We start from the raw sequence: 8,850 nt of genomic DNA on the forward strand, positions 1-8,850 counted from the left end.
TTGAAATCTTCATGTTTTCATCACAGATCAGCCTAAGGTGCAGAAAAGCGCTGGAAACGGTGAGAGAAGCCTATTTTAGCAACTTTGGTTGAAATCTTCATGTTTTCATCACAGATCAGCCCAAGGTGCAGAAAAGCGCTGGAAACGGTGAGAGAAGCCTATTTTAGCAACTTTGGTTGAAATCTTCATTTTTTCATCACAGATCAGCCTAAGGTGCAGAAAAGCGCTGGAAAAGGTGAGAGAAGCCTATTTTAGCAACTTTGGTTGAAATCTTCATTTTTTCATCACAGATCAGCCTAAGGTGCAGAAAAGCGCTGGAAACGGTGAGAGAAGCCTATTTTAGCAACTTTGGTTGAAATCTTCATTTTTTCATCACAGATCAGCCTAAGGTGCAGAAAAGCGCTGGAAACGGTGAGAGAAGCCTATTTTAGCAACTTTGGTTGAAATCTTCATTTTTTCATCCCAGATCAGCCTAAGGTGCAGAAAAGCGCTGGAAACCGTGAGAGAAGCCTATTTTAGCAACTTTGGTTGAAATCTTCATTTTTTCATCCCAGATCAGCCTAAGGTGCAGAAAAGCGCTGGAAACGGTGAGAGAAGCCTATTTTAGCAACTTTGGTTGAAATCTTCATTTTTTTCATCACAGATCAGCCTAAGGTGCAGAAAAGCGCTGGAAACGGTGAGAGAAGCCTATTTTAGCAACTTTGGTTGAAATCTTCATTTTTTCATCACAGATCAGCCTAAGGTGCACAAAAGCGCTGGAAACGGTAAAAGAAGCCTATTTTAGCACCTTTGGTTGAAATCTTAATTTTTTCATCACAGATCAGCCTAAGGTGCAGAAAAGCGCTGGAAACGATGAGAGAAGCCTATTTTAGCAACTTTGGTTGAAATCTTCATTTTTTCATCACAGATCAGCCTAAGGTGCACAAAAGCGCTGGAAACGGTGAGAGAAGCCTATTTTAGCAACTTTGGTTGAAATCTTCATTTTTTCATCACAGATCAGCCTAAGGTGCAGAAAAGCGCTGGAAACTGTGAGAGAAGCCTATTTTAGCAACTTTGGTTGAAATGTTCATTTTTTCATCACAGATCAGCCTAAGGTGCAGAAAAGCGCTGGAAACGGTGAGAGAAGCCTTTTTTAGCAACTTTGGTTGAAATCTTCATTTTTTCATCACAGATCAGCCTAAGGTGCAGAAAAGCGCTGGAAACGGTGAGAGAAGCCTATTTTAGCAACTTTGGTTGAATTCTTCATTTTTTCATCACAGATCAGCCTAAGGTGCAGAAAAGCGCTGGAAACGGTGAGAGAAGCCTATTTTAGCAACTTTGGTTGAAATCTTCATTTTTTTCATCACAGATCAGCCTAAGGTGCAGAAAAGCGCTGGAAACGGTGAGAGAAGCCTATTTTAGCAACTTTGGTTGAAATCTTCATTTTTTCATCCCAGATCAGCCTAAGGTGCAGAAAAGCGCTGGAAACGGTGAGAGAAGCCTATTTTAGCAACTTTGGTTGAAATCTTCATTTTTTCATCCCAGATCAGCCTAAGGTGCACAAAAGCGCTGGAAACGGTGAGATAAGCCTGTTTTAGCACCTTTGGTTTATGTTTGGAGGTTTCATGGACTAAAGCTGAAAATCAGTGCTGTTTGACTGCCATAATGAAATAGGGTCACTCATCAACGTATTTTCTCAAAAGGTCTGCAGTCATGTTGCTTGATACTCACCATGCTTACAGTTGATGTTTATAATGAAAAAGGGTAATTTGAAATCTTGGTTTCAACTCTAAAGGAATTCTTTAAACAAATGATTTTAAGTTTTGGAATCCCCAATGAAAAAGTTGCAACTGAACAGTTTTTTCAGTCTAAATGGCACAAGGTGCAGAAAAGCGCTGGAAACGGTGAGAGAAGCCTATTTTAGCAACTTTGGTTGAAATCTTCATTTTTTCATCCCAGATCAGCCTAAGGTGCAGAAAGGCGCTGGAAACGGTGAGAGAAGCCTATTTTAGCAACTTTGGTTGAAATCTTCATGTTTTCATCACAGATCAGCCTAAGGTGCAGAAAAGCGCTGGAAACGGTGAGAGAAGCCTATTTTAGCAACTTTGGTTGAAATCTTCATTTTTTCATCCCAGATCAGCCTAAGGTGCACAAAAGCGCTGGAAACGGTGAGAGAAGCCTGTTTTAGCAACTTTGGTTGAAATCTTCATTTTTTCATCACAGATAAGCCTAAGATGCACAAAAAGCGCTGGAAACGGTGAGATAAGCCTTTTTTTGCAACTTTGGTTAATGTTTGGAGGTTTCATGGACTAAAGCTGAAAATCAGTACTGTTTGACTGCCATAATAAAATAGGGTCACTCATCAACTTATTTTCTCAAATGGTCTGCAGTCAAATTACTTGATACTTAAAATGCTTACAGTGGATGTTTATGATGAAAAAGGGTAATTTGAAATCTTGGTTTCAACTCTAAAGGAATTATTTAAATAAAAGATTTTAAGTTTTGGAATCCCAAATGAAAAAGTTGCAACGGAACGTTTTTTTTCAGTCTAAATGGCACAAGGTGCACAAAAGCGCTGGAAACGGTGAGAGAAGCCTATTTTAGCAACTTTGGTTGAAATCTTCATTTTTTCTTCACAGATAAGCCCAAGGTGCACAAAAGCGCTGGAAACGGTGAGATAAGCCTGTTTTAGCAACTTTGGTTGAAATCTTTTTTTTTTCATCACAGATAATCCCAAGGTGCACAAAAGCGCTGGAAACGGAGAGATAAGCCTGTTTTAGCAACTTTGGTTGAAATCTTCATTTTTTCATCACAGATAAGCCTAAGATGCACAAAAAGCGCTGGAAACGGTGAGATAAGCCTTTTTTTGCAACTTTGGTTAATGTTTGGAGGTTTCATGGACTAAAGCTGAAAATCAGCGCTGTTTGACTGCCATAATAAAATAGGGTCACTCATCAACGTATTTTCTCAAAAGGTCTGCAGTCTTATTGCTTGATACTTACCATGCTTACAGTGGATGATTATAATGAAAAAGGGTAATTTGAAATATTGGTTTCAACTCTAAAGGAATTCTTTTACCAAATGATTTTAAGTTTTTGAATCCCCTATGACAAAGTTGCAACTGAACGTTTTTTTCAGTCTAAATGGCACAAGGTGCAGTAAAGCGCTGGAAACGGTGAGATAAGCCTGTTTTAGCAACTTTGGTTGAAATCTTCATTTTAACTTCACAGATAAGCCCAAGGTGCACAAAAGCGCTGGAAACAGTGAGATAAGCCTTTTTTTGCAACGTTGGTTAATGTTTGGAGGTTTCATGGACTAAAGCTGAAAATCAGTGCTGTTTGACTGCCATAATAAAATAGGGTCACTCATCAACGTATTTTCTCAAAAGGTCTGCAGTCATATTACTTGATACTTACCATGCTTACAGTGGATGTTAATAATGAAAAAGGGTAATTTGAAATCTTGGTTTCAACTCTAAAGGAATTCTTTAAACAAATGATTTTAAGTTTTGGAATCCCCAATGAAAAAGTTGCAACTGAACAGTTTTTTCAGTCTAAATGGCACAAGGTGCAGAAAAGCGCTGGAAACGGTGAGAGAAGCCTATTTTAGCAACTTTGGTTGAAATCTTCATTTTTTCATCCCAGATCAGCCTAAGGTGCAGAAAAGCGCTGGAAACGGTGAGAGAAGCCTATTTTAGCAACTTTGGTTGAAATCTTCATTTTTTCATCACAGATCAGCCTAAGGTGCAGAAAAGCGCTGGAAACGGTGAGAGAAGCCTATTTTAGCAACTTTGGTTGAAATCTTCATTTTTTCATCACAGATCAGCCTAAGGTGCAGAAAAGCGCTGGAAACGGTGAGATAAGCCTGTTCTATCAACTTTGGTTGAAATCTTCATTTTTTCATCCCAGATCAGCCTAAGGTGCAGAAAAGCGCTGGAAACGGTGAGAGAAGCCTATTTTAGCAACTTTGGTTGAAATCTTCATTTTTTCATCCCAGATCAGCCTAAGGTGCACAAAAGCGCTGGAAACGGTGAGATAAGCCTGTTTTAGCACCTTTGGTTGATGTTTGGAGGTTTCATGGACTAAAGCTGAAAATCAGTGCTGTTTGACTGCCATAATGAAATAGGGTCACTCATCAACGTATTTTCTCAAAAGGTCTGCAGTCATATTGCTTGATACTCACCATGCTTACAGTGGATGTTTATAATGAAAAAGGATAATTTGATATCTTGGTTTCAACTCTAAAGGAATTCTTTAAACAAATGATTTTAAGTTTTGGAATCCCCAATGAAAAAGTTGCAACTGAACAGTTTTTTCAGTCTAAATGGCAAAAGGTGCAGAAAAGCGCTGGAAACGGTGAGAGAAGCCTATTTTAGCAACTTTGGTTGAAATCTTCATTTTTTCATTACAGATCAGCCTAAGGTGCAGAAAAGCGCTGGAAACGGTGAGAGAAGCCTATTTTAGCAACTTTGGTTGAAATCTTCATTTTTTCATCCCAGATCAGCCTAAGGTGCAGAAAAGCGCTGGAAACGGTGAGAGAAGCCTATTTTAGCAACTTTGGTTGAAATCTTCATTTTTTCATCCCAGATCAGCCTAAGGTGCAGAAAAGCGCTGGAAACGGTGAGAGAAGCCTATTTTAGCAACTTTGGTTGAAATCTTCATTTTTTCATCCCAGATCAGCCTAAGGTGCACAAAAGCGCTGGAAACGGTGAGAGAAGCCTGTTTTAGCAACTTTGGTTGAAATCTTCATTTTTTCATCACAGATCAGCCTAAGGTGCAGAAAAGCGCTGGAAACGGTGAGAGAAGCCTATTTTAGCAACTTTGGTTGAAATCTTCATTTTTTCATTACAGATCAGCCTAAGGTGCAGAAAAGCGCAGGAAACGGTGAGAGAAGCCTATTTTAGCAACTTTGGTTGAAATCTTCATTTTTTCATCCCAGATCAGCCTAAGGTGCAGAAAAGCGCTGGAAACGGTGAGAGAAACCTATTTTAGCAACTTTGGTTGAAATCTTCATTTTTTCATCCCAGATCAGACTAAGGTGCAGAAAAGCGCTCGAAACGGTGAGAGAAGCCTATTTTAGCAACTTTGGTTGAAATCTTCATTTTTTCATCCCAGATCAGCCTAAGGTGCACAAAAGCGCTGGAAACGGTGAGAGAAGCCTGTTTTAGCAACTTTGGTTGAAATCTTAATTTTTTCATCACAGATCAGCCTAAGGTGCAGAAAAGCGCTGGAAACGGTGAGAGAAGCCTATTTTAGCAACTTTGGTTGAAATCTTCATTTTTTCTTCACAGATCAGCCTAAGGTGCAGAAAAGCGCTGGAAACGGTGAGAGAAGCCTATTTTAGCAACTTTGGTTGAAATCTTCATTTTTTCATCACAGATCAGCCTAAGATGCAGAAAAGCGCTGGAAACGGTGAGAGAAGCCTATTTTAGCAACTTTGGTTGAAATCTTCATTTTTTCATCACAGATCAGCCTAAGGTGCAGAAAAGCGCTGGAAACGGTGAGAGAAGCCTATTTTAGCAACTTTGGTTGAAATCTTCATTTTTTCATCACAGATCAGCCTAAGGTGCAGAAAAGCGCTGGAAACTGTGAGAGAAGCCTATTTTAGCAACTTTGGTTGAAATGTTCATTTTTTCATCACAGATCAGCCTAAGGTGCAGAAAAGCGCTGGAAACGGTGAGAGAAGCCTTTTTTAGCAACTTTGGTTGAAATCTTCATTTTTTCATCACAGATCAGCCTAAGGTGCAGAAAAGCGCTGGAAACGGTGAGAGAAGCCTATTTTAGCAACTTTGGTTGAATTCTTCATTTTTTCATCACAGATCAGCCTAAGGTGCAGAAAAGCGCTGGAAACGGTGAGAGAAGCCTATTTTAGCAACTTTGGTTGAAATCTTCATTTTTTTCATCACAGATCAGCCTAAGGTGCAGAAAAGCGCTGGAAACGGTGAGAGAAGCCTATTTTAGCAACTTTGGTTGAAATCTTCATTTTTTCATCCCAGATCAGCCTATGTTGCAGAAAAGCGCTGGAAACGGTGAGAGAAGCCTATTTTAGCAACTTTGGTTGAAATCTTCATTTTTTCATCCCAGATCAGCCTAAGGTGCACAAAAGCGCTGGAAACGGTGAGATAAGCCTGTTTTAGCACCTTTGGTTTATGTTTGGAGGTTTCATGGACTAAAGCTGAAAATCAGTGCTGTTTGACTGCCATAATGAAATAGGGTCACTCATCAACGTATTTTCTCAAAAGGTCTGCAGTCATGTTGCTTGATACTCACCATTCTTACAGTTGATGTTTATAATGAAAAAGGGTAATTTGAAATCTTGGTTTCAACTCTAAAGGAATTCTTTAAACAAATGATTTTAAGTTTTGGAATCCCCAATGAAAAAGTTGCAACTGAACAGTTTTTTCAGTCTAAATGGCACAAGGTGCAGAAAAGCGCTGGAAACGGTGAGAGAAGCCTATTTTAGCAACTTTGGTTGAAATCTTCATTTTTTCATCCCAGATCAGCCTAAGGTGCAGAAAGGCGCTGGAAACGGTGAGAGAAGCCTATTTTAGCAACTTTGGTTGAAATCTTCATGTTTTCATCACAGATCAGCCTAAGGTGCAGAAAAGCGCTGGAAACGGTGAGAGAAGCCTATTTTATCAACTTTGGTTGAAATCTTCATTTTTTCATCACAGATCAGCCTAAGGTGCAGAAAAGCGCTGGAAAAGGTGAGAGAAGCCTATTTTAGCAACTTTGGTTGAAATCTTCATTTTTTCATCCCAGATCAGCCTAAGGTGCAGAAAAGCACTGGAAACGGTGAGAGAAGCCTACTTTAGCAACTTTGGTTGAAATCTTCATTTTTTCATCCCAGATCAGCCTAAGGTGCAGAAAAGCGCTGGAAACGGTGAGAGAAGCCTATTTTAGCAACTTTGGTTGAAATCTTCATTTTTTCATCCCAGATCAGCCTAAGGTGTAGAAAAGCGCTGGAAACGGTGAGAGAAGCCTATTTTAGCAACTTTGGTTGAAATCTTCATTTTTTCATCCCAGATCAGACTAAGGTGCAGAAAAGCGCTGGAAACGGTGAGAGAAGCCTATTTTAGCAACTTTGGTTGAAATCTTCATTTTTTCATCCCAGATCAGCCTAAGGTGCACAAAAGCGCTGGAAACGGTGAGAGAAGCCTGTTTTAGCAACTTTGGTTGAAATCTTAATTTTTTCATCACAGATCAGCCTAAGGTGCAGAAAAGCGCTGGAAACGGTGAGAGAAGCCTATTTTAGCAACTTTGGTTGAAATCTTCATTTTTTCTTCACAGATCAGCCTAAGGTGCAGAAAAGCGCTGGAAACGGTGAGAGAAGCCTATTTTAGCAACTTTGGTTGAAATCTTCATTTTTTCATCACAGATCAGCCTAAGATGCAGAAAAGCGCTGGAAACGGTGAGAGAAGCCTATTTTAGCAACTTTGGTTGAAATCTTCATTTTTTCATCACAGATCAGCCTAAGGTGCAGAAAAGCGCTGGAAACGGTGAGAGAAGCCTATTTTAGCAACTTTGGTTGAAATCTTCATTTTTTCATCACAGATCAGCCTAAGGTGCACAAAAGCGCTGGAAACGGTGAGAGAAGCCTATTTTAGCACCTTTGGTTGAAATCTTAATTTTTTCATCACAGATCAGCCTAAGGTGCAGAAAAGCGCTGGAAACGGTGAGAGAAGCCTATTTTAGCAACTTTGGTTGAAATCTTCATTTTTTCATCACAGATCAGCCTAAGGTGCAGAAAAGCGCTGGAAACTGTGAGAGAAGCCTATTTTAGCAACTTTGGTTGAAATGTTCATTTTTTCATCACAGATCAGCCTAAGGTGCAGAAAAGCGCTGGAAACGGTGAGAGAAGCCTTTTTTAGCAACTTTGGTTGAAATCTTCATTTTTTCATCACAGATCAGCCTAAGGTGCAGAAAAGCGCTGGAAACGGTGAGAGAAGCCTATTTTAGCAACTTTGGTTGAATTCTTCATTTTTTCATCACAGATCAGCCTAAGGTGCAGAAAAGCGCTGGAAACGGTGAGAGAAGCCTATTTTAGCAACTTTGGTTGAAATCTTCATTTTTTTCATCACAGATCAGCCTAAGGTGCAGAAAAGCGCTGGAAACTGTGAGAGAAGCCTATTTTAGCAACTTTGGTTGAAATGTTCATTTTTTCATCACAGATCAGCCTAAGGTGCAGAAAAGCGCTGGAAACGGTGAGAGAAGCCTATTTTAGCAACTTTGGTTGAAATCTTCATTTTTTCATCCCAGATCAGCCTAAGGTGCACAAAAGCGCTGGAAACGGTGAGATAAGCCTGTTTTAGCACCTTTGGTTTATGTTAAGAGGTTTCATGGACTAAAGCTGAAAATCAGTGCTGTTTGACTGCCATAATGAAATAGGGTCACTCATCAACGTATTTTCTCAAAAGGTCTGCAGTCATGTTGCTTGATACTCACCATGCTTACAGTTGATGTTTATAATGAAAAAGGGTAATTTGAAATCTTGGTTTCAACTCTAAAGGAATTCTTTAAACAAATGATTTTAAGTTTTGGAATCCCCAATGAAAAAGTTGCAACTGAACAGTTTTTTCAGTCTAAATGGCACAAGGTGCAGAAAAGCGCTGGAAACGGTGAGAGAAGCCTATTTTAGCAACTTTGGTTGAAATCTTCATTTTTTCATCCCAGATCAGCCTAAGGTGCAGAAAGGCGCTGGAAACGGTGAGAGAAGCCTATTTTAGCAACTTTGGTTGAAATCTTCATTTTTTCATTACAGATCAGCCTAAGGTGCAGAAAAGCGCAGGAAACGGTGAGAGAAGCCTATTTTAGCAACTTTGGTTGAAATCTTCATTTTTTCATCCCAGATCAGCCTAAGGTGCAGAAAAGC

The sequence above is a fragment of the Platichthys flesus genome, chromosome 17, assembly GCF_949316205.1.
Source record: "Platichthys flesus chromosome 17, fPlaFle2.1, whole genome shotgun sequence".
NCBI classification, from domain to species: domain Eukaryota; kingdom Metazoa; phylum Chordata; class Actinopteri; order Pleuronectiformes; family Pleuronectidae; genus Platichthys; species Platichthys flesus.